The sequence below is a fragment of the Homalodisca vitripennis genome, unplaced genomic scaffold, assembly GCF_021130785.1.
Source record: "Homalodisca vitripennis isolate AUS2020 unplaced genomic scaffold, UT_GWSS_2.1 ScUCBcl_2537;HRSCAF=7413, whole genome shotgun sequence".
Classification (NCBI taxonomy): Eukaryota; Metazoa; Arthropoda; class Insecta; order Hemiptera; family Cicadellidae; genus Homalodisca; species Homalodisca vitripennis.
Window position 1 is genome coordinate 88,536 of NW_025778664.1, and position 17,990 is coordinate 106,525.

The 17,990-nt window shown below is 35.4% G+C and overlaps 1 pseudogene; it reads right to left on the minus strand.

Annotated features, from left to right (window-relative positions):
* LOC124372109 overlaps positions 1-17,987 on the minus strand; it is a 40,775-nt pseudogene extending 22,788 nt beyond the window's left edge.
* Between the last annotated feature and the right edge of the window lie 3 nt (positions 17,988-17,990).

Below are 17,990 nucleotides of genomic sequence, written 5' to 3' on the forward strand. Positions count from 1 at the left end.
AGCTGGCCTCCCCTTCTTCTGGGGGGACATGACTTTGAGATGAGTGCCCTAATTCTTCCTCATGGATCTCGATAGGAGGTGGCGCCCTATCCCCTAACCTTACCCATCCTGAATATCCTGTCACTCCGGAAGCAGCACTAAAGTCTTTATGGGACTAAGTGCAATTTATAAGCTTCTTATCCTAAGAGAACAAAAAAGAGTTTTTTATGGTGAATCCATAACTCACCCTGAGGAAGAACTGTTTGTTTGATCGGGTCCAAGGTGACTCTCTGGGTGATGAGGTATTGGGTCTGACCCTCCTCCAGGTCAATGTTGGGGGTATGTCTGGGGTATGCTGAGAGGTTTATAGCTGGAGGGAGAGTACTGATTTCTGCACCTCCGTCAGGGGTTTGAACCACCCTGCTAGCTCCCTCTGTTGATACAATGATAGTGCTGGGTTGTGTCTAATACCTGCTATCTTGTTATTCTCTATCGTTGAACCTGAAAATATTTATCATCTGTTACTAACTTTGATCTTATTATTTTAAAACACTATATCTACATTTCAATAGAAGTTCTTATTGTATTAATTCAAAATCATACAAAGCAATTTTGGATCCAGCAAAAGCACAAAAAAAGGATGGATTTGTACTAAATCATAGATTGCTCAAAAAACCAAAATGGTGTAGTTAACCCAACCCTTTCTCCAGCATGACAAAACAAAAAAAAATCTGGTTTCCTTGGAAAGCCTTTTCTTTACAATCAATCGTTTAAAAAAAAAAACTATTCACTTCTAACTGAAGGTCTGTGTAGCTTCTCAAGTGTTACATTACTTGAGAAATTATTTTCACACCATTTTTATTTTATAAATTTTTTTAGTGGGCTGAATTAAAATATTAAGCTTCTATTAACACGTTACCATCGACATCTTATTTCCGGACTTTTTTATTTGTTGTAAAATTTTCAATAATAATATAAAAAACCATAAACATTTTTTTTACGTTAAACATATAAGTATAACGAGAAAAGTACACAATTATTTTTTTCAATGTTTCTTCGTGTACCCCCAAGGGGTACCTAAAAAATTAATTTACCTTAAAAATTAGCAATTGTGCGCGCAGCGATAGAGTTCAGGATAAGAGTAACAAAACATCATAACAGGAAAACAATAAAAAGGCAGTAAGGAAATGCATAGCAACCGATAGGGTACAAGTCGTCTTAAAAGTGTTAACAATAGAAAGAATATAAGCAATCACAATAACCTTCATAAGGGTAAACTATACACATTATTTGTCACAATATGGTTACCAAAATTTCCAAAAAACTTTTCAAATTGAAATGCCATGTAAAAATCAAACAATCCAATAATAAATACCCACCTGTAATCTTGAGGCCAAGCTGCTTGAACGCTACTCCACTGCCGCGGTTGTTGCTGAACTCAGAATTGCGCACTATATTGGTAGTGCCGCTATAGATGTCTGCGTACACAACTCCCAGCCCATCCTGTACGTTATCTACCACACGGACACTGTCGAAGCTGTGGTGGTACAGATCCACTTGTACAGCTAAAACATTGATAACATACTTTGTTACGTGATAATTTTCAAAACTTGTAAAACTAGACAATAAATATTTATTTTAAAATTATTCATTTTATTAAGGAACAGACTTTTCAGAAAATCACTGAGGAAAATTCTGCAATAAAATCCATTCAATTAAATTACAACGTTTGTATATACATACACAATTTTACAATTTACAAAATTAATTTTTCTGTGAAAGTCAAACACGCTAAGTAATAGAAGTAATTGTACAGATTACAGTAAAAGAAGTATTACTAGATGAATTATATTAATCAAGTTTATACTATTAGTATATACTATTGTTTTTAAAACATTACAAAACCAAGTGACACATATATTTTTTTTAGTCAGTGTTAAATTCTCTTCTAATTTATTGCCAATCCAACGCTTAATCTTTAATATAACATTTTAATTTTAATAAAATTTGTAAGGTATATAAAATAATTGTGTAAATACAAGTTGTTCAGAAAGTAAATTGGTTTAATAAATAAAAAAACTGAACATAATTTTTATAGCTTTTTTTAATTATATACATTTGAAAGAAAAAAATCTTGAACTATATTTTAACATACATTTCACTTATCACATCTAGGTACAAGCTTTTCAATAACCATTGAATAAAATTCTTGCTGCCAGTGCACACTACCAATCTTGGTGGTTTTCATAACAATGACATGGGACCTATTTTGTTTAAACATTGACATAAGAAACCTATGTTTCATCACCAGTGATTATGTGGTTAAGAAATATGTCACCATTGTCATGGTACCATTCTTTGTTTTCAGTTTTTATGAGCCAGATTATATTTACCCATCAGGCATAAAATTTACAATACCCAAGTTTCTCAGTCACAATTTTAAACACTATAGTTCTTGATAAGTGTTGAAAATACTTTTCAAGATTATGAAATTAAAATTTATTTGAAATAAACAGTTTTGTAAATAATTTTTTTTAATATTTATCAGTAAATACAATAGTTTTAAGGAAAATGCCTTGTATTATACTTTTTTTTGCTTTTATATTTTATAATTTAGTTCTAATAAAAAATTAGCTTTGAACTTAAAGAAACAACATTTTTTGTACTTGTCTTGGTGTTGTAGGAAAAGTTAATGGATTTATTAGTGGCGATGGGTTAATTAAATCTTACTGACCTAAGTTTTGAATTCTCTAATCATGAACAGAAATATTACTTCCTTTGAATCACAAGAATAAAAAGTGGACCAAAGATGGAACCTTTTGGTGTATTCTAGTTATTTAAAAACGTCTTACCAGGTTTGAATTCATTTGTGGTATAATCGAGTAAGCCAGCCTTCTCCACGGTGATGTGTACTGCAAGTCTGTGCGCTCTGCCAGAACTCCCAACCTGACACCTGCCCAGTGAGGTTCGTAGCACCGCAGTCCCACATCTTGGTTGTGGTCGCAGGAGTTCTCTATGGTGGGGCAGTCGCTCGGGCGCTCGACACTCTGTGTGATGTCGGGTCTTCTTCCGTGCAACCCGCACATTGCTGTTTACATGACACGATATAGCTGACAGTTCTTATATATACTGTCTAACTCACAGGTACTTCCATAATTAAACAAGATTTCAAGAATTACAAGTACACTCAAACTTTCAGTGATACATCTGTACTATTAATCACTAATGGAAACTGAGCATTTACTGCTACTTATAGGTATTTACAATGTAAAAAATTGAATTTATTTATTTTTTTCCATTGGTTTACATTTTTACACAAAGTTATATAAAGTTTCTTAGAAATAACCTAAGCCATTTCTTCCAGTATTGATAGCTGTATCCATTGTACTAGCAGTTCTTATCAGTCCGCACTTTTAATTACTGATAGCATGGCTCACTGCGGCACTGGTCAAGCCTTATCTTACTACAGCTCAATCCTACGCCTAAACAAGCATTCATTATAATAAAATAAAACAATAATCCTAGAACTAAAGAATTAAATATTTTAACTCTTTTGAAAACTAACCTATCTAAACTGTATGCTATAATTTCAAACATGTTTATGCCTACATTACATGTTTTGTAATGTCAAACCTTTATTAAGTAGAATCAGAATCAGAAGAATCTTTATTCAGTTGTTACACATGGTATACATGAAGGGCATCACATGATTGAGGAAAGTAAACGGTTAAGTTTACTAAATATACTTTACATTAGTATCTAACTAAATCTAATACAATATAATTTTAACGATAGTATAAAAACTATTGTGAAATGTATAAAATTGAGAAAAGGAGTACAACGGCAAGGTCAGTCAGGGTAGGTTTTAAGTTTATTTCTTAAAATAATTAATCATTTTCTATTAATTTTATATTGCTTGGCAGCAAATAAAAAAAGTTAGCTCCACTGTATATTGGTTTTTTTACAGAAAAAATGTAAGTCACATTGAGCTACTGCCATATTATTTTTGTTCCTTGTATTATAACTGTGGTTTTCACCACTTTTGCCTAAGCTATGAGTCACGATTTTTTCACTGACATTATAATTTCATATACATGCTATATATATGCACTGTAAACTGTCATGATACCCAGATTTTTAATTTAGATAAAAAGGTGTTAATATTTTGGGTTTGTTTCAATTCAATTGGCAATAAGTTAAAAAAAACCTAGGTGCTAAGAATACAAAAGAATTCTTTAAAAAAAACGTTTTATTAACCTTTGCCCTTCTAACATTCCCTATTGCTAAACTACGTGTTAAGTATCCAACACTACAACACTACACGAAAGGATTTGTTATTATAAAATAAACTGTCATTCTGTTTTAAGGATGTTGCAGTAAAAATTGCAAGTTGACTTGAAGTAACTAACACTATAATTTTGCTTAGTATGTACTTTATTATTCTCAGTTTCCTGATTAATCTCAACTTAAAACTCTGCTCTCTGATTTGTACTCACCTCATTATAATCCTCTCTGACGTACCAGCCTCCGGTATGTCTTGCCCCGTTCTATAAACCAATCATCAGGGTTCAGAACCAGCCCTAACTGATGACAGACCAAAGCAGCATCCAGCATCGTCCAGCCATAGTCACAAACTGTCCCCCACTCTTCTCCAATACGCACCTGGACAAAAGTTGGATTAGAGGCAGAGCAAACAAGCACTCAGTCCAGTTCTCTTCCTGATCTATGTCAATGACGTAGATTCATCACTTCTGCAGTATGCTGATGATGTTTCACTAGCAAATCAAAATTGATTCTGGAACAGCAGAGTTTTTTTGAGATCAACAACTGTGACCAACATTTCAACAGCCTCAATCTTAAGACAAATTCTGCAAAATCCAATTTTCTAAATTTTTCTTTGTGATTAGTAGACAGGCATGACGAGACAGCTGTTATGTTGGCTGAACACAATGCTGGAAGAAGTATACTGCTCGAAAGTCCTGGGGATACACCTAGATTGAGGGTTGACTTGGAATAATCACATCGATCACGTTTGCTCCAAATTGGCCTCAGGCCATTTATGTTTTAAGGTCTCTAGCCAAATACTGCCCTAGTCAGGTTCTGATGATGGCGTATTATGGCTTGAATTACCCCCATCTCACTTACAAACAATCAATTTATGAGAATGTTCAAACTGCAAAAACAAGCAATCCGCATTATCGCTTAGTTGAAATTCAGAGAGTCGTGAAAGGAAGCCTTCAAAAATGTACAACTGTTGACGCTGCCCAGTCTCTACATCTTGGAAACAACTCTATTTTGTTTGTCTAAATGTGCCATGACGAATGCATATGAGGCTAGAGGCAGAAATAATTACCGAACTGGTAGACACATAACAGTGGTTTATGAACCTTCACAGGCAGGTGTTCATTACAAATTACCATATTCAATGAAAAACGCTCCAACTTACAAGGTGTTATAAACTTGTTTGGAACGCTAATTAAGTGTCACAAAGATTTTATAATGTAGACGAGTTTTTAGCATATGATTGGGAGACCACCAAATTAAAAAGACTGACTGAATCCGTCGCTGGAAGTGGGAATCATTGGCGAATGAATGGATGTATGTAAATTTGCAAATTGTATGTTTGAACGAGATCTTATTGTGGGGTGTATGACAAAAATTTTAGCAAGTAAAAAGTTGACATTTGCCATGCGTTGTAGAATGTTCTGGCAATAAAAATCTGATTTGAATTTTGTTTTCTTTTAATTTAAGAAACACTGAAAACCTTGAAATATGTTCACAATCTATTCTAGATCTACTTTACGTCTGATCTATTTCCTGTACCTGAGGGTCGGCCCTCGTGCTCAGTGCGGCCTCCCAACAGTCTGATAGGGACAGTAGGGGCGGGGGGGCAGTGGAGCCTCTGTCTCTACCTCTGTAGCAGGAGGTTCCATCACTGCTTCCTCCCTCAGCGTCAACAAGATGTCGTTCAACCTTACGCCCTCTGGCCTCTAGGCGTCCAGCCACCATCATGCCCACTCCAGGCGGAAACCTGTGTCAGACAATAACCAACTGCTAAATAACTAAATAAGCCACTGTTACATTCAAGAAAGCTACTTCAGTCAAAGATGTAAAGCACATTTTTAATTAGTCATACACTCATTGTGTTCTCAGAATACAAATCCGTAGTTAGCAGCGTGTGGAGCCATATTGTTTTAACCCTTCGCACACTACTAATAAAGTCATTTCCTATAACACCAAGAGAAGTAAAAACATTTTTGTTTCTTTATGTTCAAAGCTAATTTTCATCATAGCTAAATTATAAAAGGTAAAAGAAAAAAAGTATATAAAACAAGGCATTTTACTTTAAATTAGCGTATTTATTTTATAAAAATAAAAAAGAACTATTTACAAATGTATTTATTTCAAATAAATTTTAATTTCATTGTAAAATGTTTAATTTTAAATTTTACTATAAAACAAGATAAATATTTCAAACTAATTCACGACACTAACTATCTTGTTATCATAATGAAGAATAACAACAAGATAATAATAGTAGACGCACAGGCGAGCGCACACTCGTGACGACTGAGAAAGCATTAGTTTACGCTCTACGGATGTGTTTGATTATGACTCTGTAAAAGACACGCAGGTGGTTGGAGTTAGAAAAAGGGCGCTCCCGTTCCCCCTGCCGCAGAGTGAAGGTCGTTTATAAATACTTCCTTGGCAACCGAGATTTGCAAAAGTCTTGTGAACTAAAAAATTCTCCAAGAGACATAATCTATATCGGATATAACTGTGAATTACTGTGATATAGCTCAACTCTTTTTGTGTGTGATTGAGTAATACACTCAGATAGATACCTTAGATTGTTTTTATAATAGGATAGATTGATCAGTTTATGATCTTTAGAATCAATAGCTTTAATCTTCAGTCTATGTCTTGCGTGCTACATTAATTTCACAATGTTTTGCCAAGATACTGACTTATTGATCACTAATATTGATTGACAAAGTTTGGAATTGGATTTGAACTTAAAATTTCAAGATATTAGCACAACTCAATTTGAGTTTTAAGTATGTCTCTTGTATTCAATGTTCTTGTATATTTCCCAAATTCCGTACTTTTCAAGGACACTCTGCAATCTTAAAAGTATCAGAAACTACAGCAGACCTTGGCCGGAATCCTACCTTAGGACGACTCCAGGTTGCAGAGTGAGAATGCCTCCAGGTCGAATGTTGATGTCCCTCAGGACCCTGTACTCCCCAGGGCGAAGACTCTCTCTCCCATCTACCTCCCCTCCCACAGCATCTGTTCCCTCTATGTGGAACTGGGGCACAAACAGTGGATTCTGCATGATGGTGCTTGCACCGGGGTTGCTGGAGTGGAGCAGGTAAGGCATGTATATGATCTTCGCCAGATTGTACCGGTCTTTCCTGCAATCATGCATAAAAATTGTATTATGTAACTGACCAGTAATATGTTTTGTGTAGACCTAGTAAGTTTTAACTGTTTTGTGAATAATATGAGAAAAGAGAAGAAAAAGATTCATTTGAACCAATAAAAAGTCTGTACAATAATACTGTATTGAAAAAAAAGTGCAAGTATAATTTTGTTATACAGTAGAAGTCCGAATGTCCGAGTTCTGATTATCCACACCACCAGATTAATCAAAGCCATTAAATTCTTTGGAAAATGAGTACAAAATTGAAGATACCCTGTTTGATTTCATACACAGAGACGGAACACTATGACAGTGCCATGACCTGTGTTTTCTTGGCTCTAAGGTCATTTTTAGTTCAAGCAATAATGGTATGGAGCTAGAAGATGCCTGCCTATTGGTTACTGTTAGATAGTAAGTTATTTAATTTATAGTACAAATAAACAATTTTTATTCATTAACATCAAGTTTTTCTGTAAATTAGTATAACATACAACCTCTGTATTATCCGAGTAATTTACATCTGAGGTAGTTCTACTCATATTTATCTTGGTTTACAGGTTCTACTGTAATAGATTTATTTTTAACAAATTTGAGGAAAGAGTAAACTTAATAAGAATTTTAAGTTTAGCTCCACTTTCTGAAGCGTCTGAAGTATAACACTGTGACAGATTTGACTCTGGAATCTGGAATCAACATTCAGAAGTTTTAGCTTTTTCGTCACCAACTGATTTGGATCTCTTCAGATGGATGTTGATTTCAGATTCCATGATCAAATCTGTCACAGCTTTAGACTTCAGCCACTGCACTAAGAGGAAGGTGAACTGGAGAGCTTAACTAACATTCTTATTGAATCAACCCTTCCCACCATTGCTCTTCATTATGTGAAAGAGTAAACTTGTTTAAATTCTTTGATCACTAATACACCATTATGTCAGAAATATTTATGTTTTTGAGACTGGTATCAATATTATTCCTTTATAATTTATAAAAGTACTATCTAAATTAATGTATAGATATGTAACTATATCTATTATATTTCATGTATAACTACTCTGAGAAATACCATTTATTCACAGTTTTCTTATATGCAATACATATAAAAATGAATGTTTGTCTGTTTGTCCTTTATGGAATCGTGAACTATTTGACCGATCATTATGAACATTTGTATGTATATGTATTTTTCGATGGAGAAGGTTTATATTCTATGCCCATTGGTGTAATTCACCACCAGGCAGTGCTACAAAATATATACATTTTCAAAGCGCCTGCAAGTTATAAACTGCAATCACGACACAGTTACGTATATTAAGTAGCCAAAAACTATTTGAAGGCACTAAGACGGTGTATATTTGTCTTAAAAATAAATTATTGATTGAACTTAAAACTTGAATAGAAGACCACTTTATAATAAAGTACATGTAAGGATACAAATATAAAAACATACACTATTGACAGATTTTCCTGATCGTGGCAACAAGGCCAAATCTACATCGGTGTTGTAAACATAATTCGCTTGAACCAGAAGTGCTCAACCACGGGCAAAGCTTACGATAAGCGTGTGAAGCCGCGGGAAACAGCTAGTATGCAATAACAAGCGCAGGTTAAAGAGTTATAGCTCACCTGTGGAATACTCTTTCAAAGATTCGCTCCTCGATGGAAGAGCCCAGCCAGTTGTAGGTTACAGTTGATCACCTGACTCTGGTCCTGCAGATGAGAGCCTAGCTCATAAGCGGACTCAGGGTTCTGCAGAATGTTGCGGAAAAACTACCACATTTGCTGATGAGACGACAAGAAACTGCCGCCACTCGACTACGAGGTGTCAGCCTTGCCTCTTCTGCTCCATCTGCGAAATACAGGACAAAATTACTTAGACTTGTTTTCTTTATTTCCAGATGAATTGTAACTCAGCGAAGAAGATCTGTATGTCCTGTTGAAATTATACTTGACGCTATCGTGTACAAAAGTTTTTATGTAAACAACTAACTTGGGGAAAAGCATGTGTTTTGAATTAAATTTCATTTTAGATTGACGAGTCAATTGTCAAGAAATAATAATCTTAAAAATTAATAATCGGAAAAACTTAAATAATCTAAGATTAAGTCCTAGATTAAAATGTTTGATCTATCATGTGATAACTAATAAAAATTCACCTTTAACCATTTTTGTATTTTTTTTATTGGTGTAATGTACATTTCGAATTCAAAGAATCGATATTCAGGTACTTGTAGAGGTTAATTAAATAAATTAAGTAAATAAATAATTAGACCAAATTGACATATGTTTAACTACTTTGGAGGCTATAATTTATATAGTTTTAAAGTCCATCAAAGAATAAATTTTTTGTTAAGTTTTTGTTATACCAATAAAAAATACAATAGTGTTCAAAGGTGTATTCTTATTAGTTTTAGTAAACACTCTTCGAGGCTACATTTCTAATATCATGTGATGATACCTTTCAACTATTATTAAAAATTATTTTTTCTATTTGTGCTGAACAAGAGAAATTATTAAAGAATTACTTTTAAACTTCATTTTCCTAAAGTGGGTGTATTTCATTTACTAATTACCCATACTTAAAACTATTATTTTGTATGTAAATCCAGATTGAATATCTTTTAAGCACATTTCATTTTGAAAGTTCATTTTAAACTTTATTTATTCACACATAGTCGAAGAACCAAGTTTTAAAATAAACATATCAAATGTAACATACCATCAAAAGGTTCCCGTATCCTGTTCCTCTTGATAAAGTTCCAAGTGAAGAGGATGCTGTGAACTTCACTGTAAGGGGACAGTCCAATGTTCACCACATAGATTCCGCTGTTGTCCACAAATTCATTGTTCCTGATTGCAAACCGGCTGGGCATCACTTCCAGCTCCTCCACTGGATCGTTCTTGATCAGGACACCACCGTAGACGTGACCGCTCAGTCTATTGAATTCTATGACTCCATCCATATTCACTGCCGGCCGAATCTTGATACCAAGCCGCTTGTTCTGGGAGAAGAACGTATTGTGTCCGATTTGAACCCTCGTTGATGGAACATCCTTCTTCCAACAAGATTTCACCTAAAAAGTTTGTGTCTGACATCATTTTGAAAAAGATTTTACAAAACCTAATTATTTATGTCAATACATTCTTAAAAATATTGTTTCAATTGAAGCATATTCTTAAAAATATTGTTTTCAATTGAAGCATATTGACTGACCTCTATAGCAGTGTTGAGACTGAGGTTGAAAGAGTTGCCTGTGATGTTGACGATGGAGTCTCCACAGAAGTTACCAACTAAGAGCCCAGTCTCTAGGTTCCGAAACAGTTCACTGTACGCAACGTTTGTCTCCTGTTTGAACGCCTTGTATTCTGGCTCTCTAGTATCATTTATCCTATAACGGAATGAAAATGGTTTGAGTATAGATTCCAAAGATTTATAAGCTTTTCTTATGCCCAAATTCATACAGTTTGAAAAACCCACAGTATTGAAAAAATTGTTACCAGACAGCCAATCCGAAGCCCTTGTTGGAGGAGAAAGAAGACCTGGTGACATTGACCACACCTCCTGTATAACTGACGTTCACTCCATCTCCAACATTGAAGGCAATTCTGGAATCGGAGATGTTAACAAATCCCACACCTCGTAGCACATGAATCCCTGAGGAAGAAAAAGAGAGCTTTAATTAAGTAATACGGGTCAAACCATCAACAAAATTAACAAATATCAAATATTCTTTTATTTAATCCAATAAATTTATGGATTAATCCCAAAAAATCTTTAGCCCTCTTTTATGCTAAATACTCCTTTGTTGATAATTTTGACGATGTTAATATTGCAACAACTATATAATTTTTCTACTAACAATATTTACTGATAAATATAGAAATTGAGGTTAAGTAGAAGAGATACTACATTCCTAAATCGTCTCTAAATTAAAGGTATATTTCTATATTTTTTCACTTTATCTCTTGTATGAAGTAAATGGTAGGTACCTGCTACATGATTGTTGTTGGAGACTGCTGTGTGTGAAAGATGGAACTGACTCCGAAAGCCTTCCACCAGCACTCCTCTTCCATTGTTGTCCTCGACCATAGAATCCACAATTTTCAGGTCATACCATTTTCCTAGAATAAGTATTCCATTAAGTACAGTATTCAAGTACTTGGTAATTAACTAGCCAAATTCTGTTAATATTTTCTGTTAATATTTTCTGTTAGTGCTGATTCAGTTTAAGATAATAGAAAATACAATGATCCAACTGAAGGAGCTTTTAAAAAATAGAATCAGGAGTGTTTTTAATAATTATATGAAAGGTGGAACAAGTGTGTAAATAATGTAGGAAGAGTGCGCTTTTGAAGAAAATTAAGGTAAAATCATTACTTATTTTTATACATTTTAAGTGAGCAACTCCGAGAACATTTTGACTCTACCTTGCATTTGTAATCAAACAATTGATTTATACTGCCTTAACGTTCTTGCACTAAAAATTGGATAGCAGAAAAATGTTTGTGGCTTTAGAAATTGTAAAAACATCAGAGTAAACATTCAGTTGCAAGGCTAGTCAACCATAATAGCATTAGTGTTCAGATGATGACTAAAAAAACAAGTACACTTGCACGGGAGTGCTAACAGTATAGTTATAATGACATTAGATTGAAATCTTATTAACTTTCAGGGTTTCACATGAACTTCAACAAAAGATTTGAAAGCTTTGTGTAAGTGTAAAACAAGTTTAATGGAACATTAAAGAACTCACGAGATCCTGTGATAATCCTCATCAGAGTCTCAGTCTGTGTGTTGGGTTCAGCGGTGAAGACAAGGAACATCTTGTTGCGTGAGGTGGTGATGCTCTGGGGTCGGGTGGTGTTTCGGAAGTTGATGGAGCCCAGCAGGAGGCTGGAGGAGCTGCTTCCATCGTAGACCTGGAGAGTGGTACTGTCGTTGCGGTCGGTCACGGTGGACAAGAACTGGATAGTCAGTACTTGCTCACTGTTCGTCGAGAAAGTCTGCAAGGGAAGCCAAAAATTTAGTTGGAAGAGTCAATTGGAAAAAAATAAGTATCTGAAACTAGTGAAACTAGAAAATAGTTTTCAGCCTTTTTCAGTTTGATGTTTTCCTACATTTTTCTAACTTAGCTCTTTTACCCAGCAGGGATCACTTCTGGCTGGTTTATACCTTCCAGTTGAACCTAACACTGAGCACAGCAAAATCGATGTGTCACTTAAATTTGGGCAACTTTATGGATGTCCAGGAGTGGTATATCACTAACCGCAAATGTCGAGACTCAAGGGTGCAAGGGTAATTCGATAGGTCTAGTCTACTGCGGGAAATGACTGTTAGAGTTGGTGGGGTTTGTTCCCTAACTATCAGAGGTTCTTGCTAGCCTCAACAAGGGTGTGCCACCCCCTGCCTGCTTTGACTGGAGAGGCTGGTTCAGAGCTGGCATCCACTTCTTCCGGGGGGGACATGACTTTGAGATTAGTGGCCTAATTCTTCCTCATGGATCTCAATAGGAGGCGGCCCCTAGTCCCTAACCTCACCCATTCCTGAATATCCTGTCACTCCGGAAGCAGGATTAAGGTTCTTATAGGACTAAGTGCAATTTATAAACTTCTTGTCCTAAGAGAACAAGAACAACGTAGCTCTTGCCCATAAGCCACTACTGGAACTTTTAGATTTTATTATATTATTCCATCCTATATTGTCATTCATTTTAGAGTACATTTCCACCCTTATTAAGTTTACTTTTGATACCTTGATTCGTCTAAACCCGCAATCCTTAAGAAATGATTAGTCATTACACTATTGGTCTATTCGTTTAAATCAAGTGCCATGTGATGCATTAGCACTGAAAGATAAAAGATTAGTTGGGAAAACTTCTCCTTTCATTAAACCTGGCCATCAACCCATATCTCGCTGATCCCCCTCCGCCCTCCACCGACCTCCAGGATACTCTTGATCGTTCATAGGAGTTTTACACAAGTAGTGATAATAGCAGTAAATAATCTGGCTTTGCTCCTTTTAACAATATATTAAGGAAACTTAACTCAGTAATCAAATACATTTTTAAATTTTATTAAAAATAAGTATTATCATTTTAAACGAAATATAAAATTAATATTTCAGGGCCGTAATTTAATGCTAAAGTGGCACTTCCAATAAATTAGTTATTTCAATAGAATTGAACATTTTTAATCTTTATATACAACAATATTAGGTGTATTTACTTAATTAAAACAATTCTTTAAGTTGATGGTCTTCATCATTGTAGTCAAACCCATAATACACCAGTACTCTGATGGATCCTACCCAGTGCTCAAAAAGAGAAAACAGAACTTCTCAGGGGATAAATCTAAATCAAAAAACAGAACGGATATCTCTGGATTTGAAATTGCAGAAATCCAAACTGAAGAAGTAATCAAATCCTCAGAAGTAAAAATTCACCGTACACAAACCGTTGATGTTGAAAAAATCCCCAAGCCCAAGCGACAAAGACATGGATCACAACTGCAGAAATCAAGAATCTTTATCAACTCTGCATACAACACACGAAACAAACAAACACCACTGGGGTCGGACCATATACAGCCTTGCACACCCCCAGCAGACGAAAATGCTAATAAATCATTGTCCAAAGACTCCAGGAGAAAAACTGCAAACCCCAAAAACTGAGCACCTATCAAGTGACGACACAAGGCTTAGCCCAAGTAACAACTGACCAGCTAATAGGGAAAGAGTGGGGGAGATAGTCAAACCCCGTCACAAAAACAGAGCACCTATCAAGTATGGACATTGCCCAAAATACAAATTAATATAAAACCTCCAATTACAGCCAGGATCTTGAAAACTGGACAAACACATGAACAATTTTTTACAGAAAATATTGACTTTTATAAAACACTTCTTGGACAACAAAACCTAAAAAATACTGATACTCATAAGAAAACTATCTTAGAAGACATCCAAATCCCTTTTATCAATTCACCACCAACATTCTTTTTTAGAAGAAACCATAACACCCCATGTCCGTTACAAAAGCAGAATATTTCATAATCAAAACCGGGCAAACTTAAGAAGGTCATAACAGTTCTTCACCAAAACATTAGAGGCTTGGCTAATAAAACAGAACATTTAACCCAACTCCTACAAGAAACTAAACCATCTCTCTTAATTCTGACTGAACATGGATTAAATTCCATCAAAACTGAGAAATACTAATATAACTGGATACTCACTGTTAGCAAACTTCAGTAGAGAAGAACAGAAATTGGGAGGAGTAGCCATCTTCAAGAATGTTTTAACAGAAATGAAAACAACGAATATAGATGTTTCGAGTCTCTGCAGACAATTTGTATGTGAAGCAGCCATGATCTCTGTAAAATTGTGGTAACCACCTGTTTTACCTACTAGGAATTTATAGATCACCAGGAGGTCCAGCAGAGTCATCAATAGAATCAATATCTAATATTCTTGACTATGCGCAAACACAATCAAAATCCAGTAATTGTTATGGGGGACATAAATATTGATAGACTGGATGAAGACCATGCGGACACCAGAAGACTTGAAGAGGAATTACTGACCCATAATATAAGAAGACTTCCCCTTACCTGCAACTAGAATTACGGCCATGACTTCTACTTCAATAGATTGTATTTGTACTAATATAGATGACCAGCTAATCCAATTCTCGGTTTCTGAAACAGGACTCTCTGACCATACTGCGCAAACACTTACCTTAACTTACATATCAGAAAACAAGATTAACTCTGCCCTCAATATATAAGAGAAATTACTCTCAGGACAACTTAAAACTCCCTAAAGCGAATCCTTCAACAAGAAGATTGGATTACTGTATACAGCAGTGCTGATATTGACATTTCTTATAACAACTTCCAAAGAATAATCAGAGGTACTCTTGAAGAAATATGCCCAAAGAAAAAATCAAGATCAAAAGCAAATCACAAGCCCAAAACTATATTCGATCAGTTAGCAAACCGACTAAAACAGAGCTACCTAGAAGCATTAAACAAGTTTTAGGATTTCAGGGAAACCAGAAGACAAACTTGACATGATTCAAAGAAAGCAAAATTATGACTTACATTTAAGGAAACTTAGACAAAATTCTACTACAGAATACATTGACTCTGCACATAACAAGTCCCGAGCTCTGTGGGAAGTTATCAATTCAGAAAGGAAAAATAAGAAGACAACAGATATGGAATTGATGACTATAGATATTAACGGAAAACCAGAAAACCAACCTGATAAACTAGCATCCTACTTCAACACCTTCTTTTCTGAAATAGCAGACAAAACCTTACAAAAAACCTCAAAGCTCTAAAAACCTCATATCACCTAAAAACTCCTCCTAGTCAACATACTTGTATGTTTCATTTTACCGAAATCACACCTACAACAGTTATAGATGTAATACATTCCTTGAAAACCATCACTATCCTGTGGAATAGATGAAATTCCAGCTAAATTTGTAAAACACTGTGCCCTGGAACTTGTTGTGCCGCTGACCTACCTAATAAATAAATCTTTAGTACAGGGAAAAATTCCCTTCATCCCTAAAACAATCAAGAATCTTTCCTAAGCATAAATCAGGATCCAAGACAGATATTGCCAACTTCAGACCAATATCAAACATCTCAACTTTTGCAAAAATATTTGAAAAAATAGTACTTTCTCAGCTGATGTCTCATCTTAAAAACCACAGTCTCATTACCAACAATCAGCACGGTTTCCTTGAGGGTAGGTCTACAATCACTGCCTTAACAGATATAACTGAATATATTATTGACCAGCTAGAAGACTCAAATTATGTATCAGCAATTCTCCTCGACTATTCGAAAGCATCTTGACTGCCTTGGACATGAGTTAATACTACAGAAGCTCGAATCTCTTGGAGTGGCACACAGAGAATTGGATTGGTTTAAGACCTATTTAATAGGCCGGACTCAAAGAGTGGAAGTACAGCAAATTCAAAACAACATAAAAAGCTCAGTTACATCAAAGCCACTGCCAGTCAAAAGGGGTGTACCTCAAGGATCAATTCTTGGTCCAGTCTTGTTCATCCTTTTAAACTAATGACTTTCCTAAATTCATAAATGACAGCACTGAGAACAAATGTGTCATGTATGCTGGACGATACTACTGTAATAGTGAAAAATAAAACTATCTCAAGACCTTTCTGATGACATAAACACAACCCTTAACAAAGCAATTGAATATGCTGACAAAAATGACCTAAAAAATAAATCCTAAAAAGTCCATACAATTAAATTTTAGGCCGTAGGACAGAACCTGTACCACATGTACCCAACATAAAATTGGAACAGGAAGCACGACTATTAGGAATGACAATAGACTCTGATCTAGCTTGGGACAAGTCACATCAACAAACTTTGTAGCCAGATTGGGACAGGGATATACGTAGTCAGACGTATGCAAATGTTGGGAGGCCTGAACATCGCTAGAACAGCCTTACTATGCACTAGTTGAAGCCCACATTCGATATGGTCTAGTCCTATGGGGAGGCACATCTGAAGGAAACCTCAAAAGGGTTTTAAGTATTACAAAAAAGAGCCATACGAATCCTGGCTAATCTACAACCAAGGGAGAGCTGCCCGTGAAGCATTTAAAGCTCTCAAAATACGGACAGTGGTGGCATTATACATTGAAGCTGTTACTCTTCATGTTGACAACCTTGATCTACCTAGATGTGATGCCATCCATAGCTACAGTACTCGACAAGCAAGAAACTATCTGGCCAACCCACCGCACCACATTCTATACAAAAAAAAACCATCTTACATTGGGACGTCAACTATTCAACTCCCTACCAAGACAATTTCGAAGGTCTTAGAGGAAGGACCTGAAACACCAGCTTCAACAGTGGCTTGAACAAAATCCTTTCTACAACCTCAAGGAGTACTTTGAAGCTGCAAGAAGACAAAATACCGATGCTTGACTTGTATTTTATATGTTTTATTCTCTGTACAATTTGATTTGACACATATTCTGTTCTTAATGATCATGAATAAAGTATATCTGTATCTGTATCTGTATCTGTATCATTGGTAACAGTATATTTAACATAGGTTATTCAAATTAGAAGAAAAATTAAAGACATAAGAGCATACCTTGTAGCACTCCTTCTTGACAGGACTGTATGCACTCTGAGCCAATGAGATCTTGACCGGATAGATCATGGAAAACGTGGTTGAGAACGTACAGAAGTCAAAGATGCTGTCTCGTTGGAAATGCTGCTTGTCATGGTGAACGTACTTCACACCGTCTGCTCCGTTTCTCCATTATCCTTGAGCCACTCAATAACACTCCTCCGATTGAGCTGTTCACATAAATTCCATAGCCTGGAAAAGAGTTAACAGGTTGAAGATTACTATTTAAGGCCAAGAATACCCACAAGTAGTTTTGAAAAGTTATATCAATTTATTCTAATTTTTAACCAAGTGGACAGAGAGAAAGATTATTGTAACAAAACTATAACTATGATTTACCTCTGTTGTTGCTGACTGTACAATTCTGTAGCGTTATTGGAGCATCGGGATCGGAGAAGTT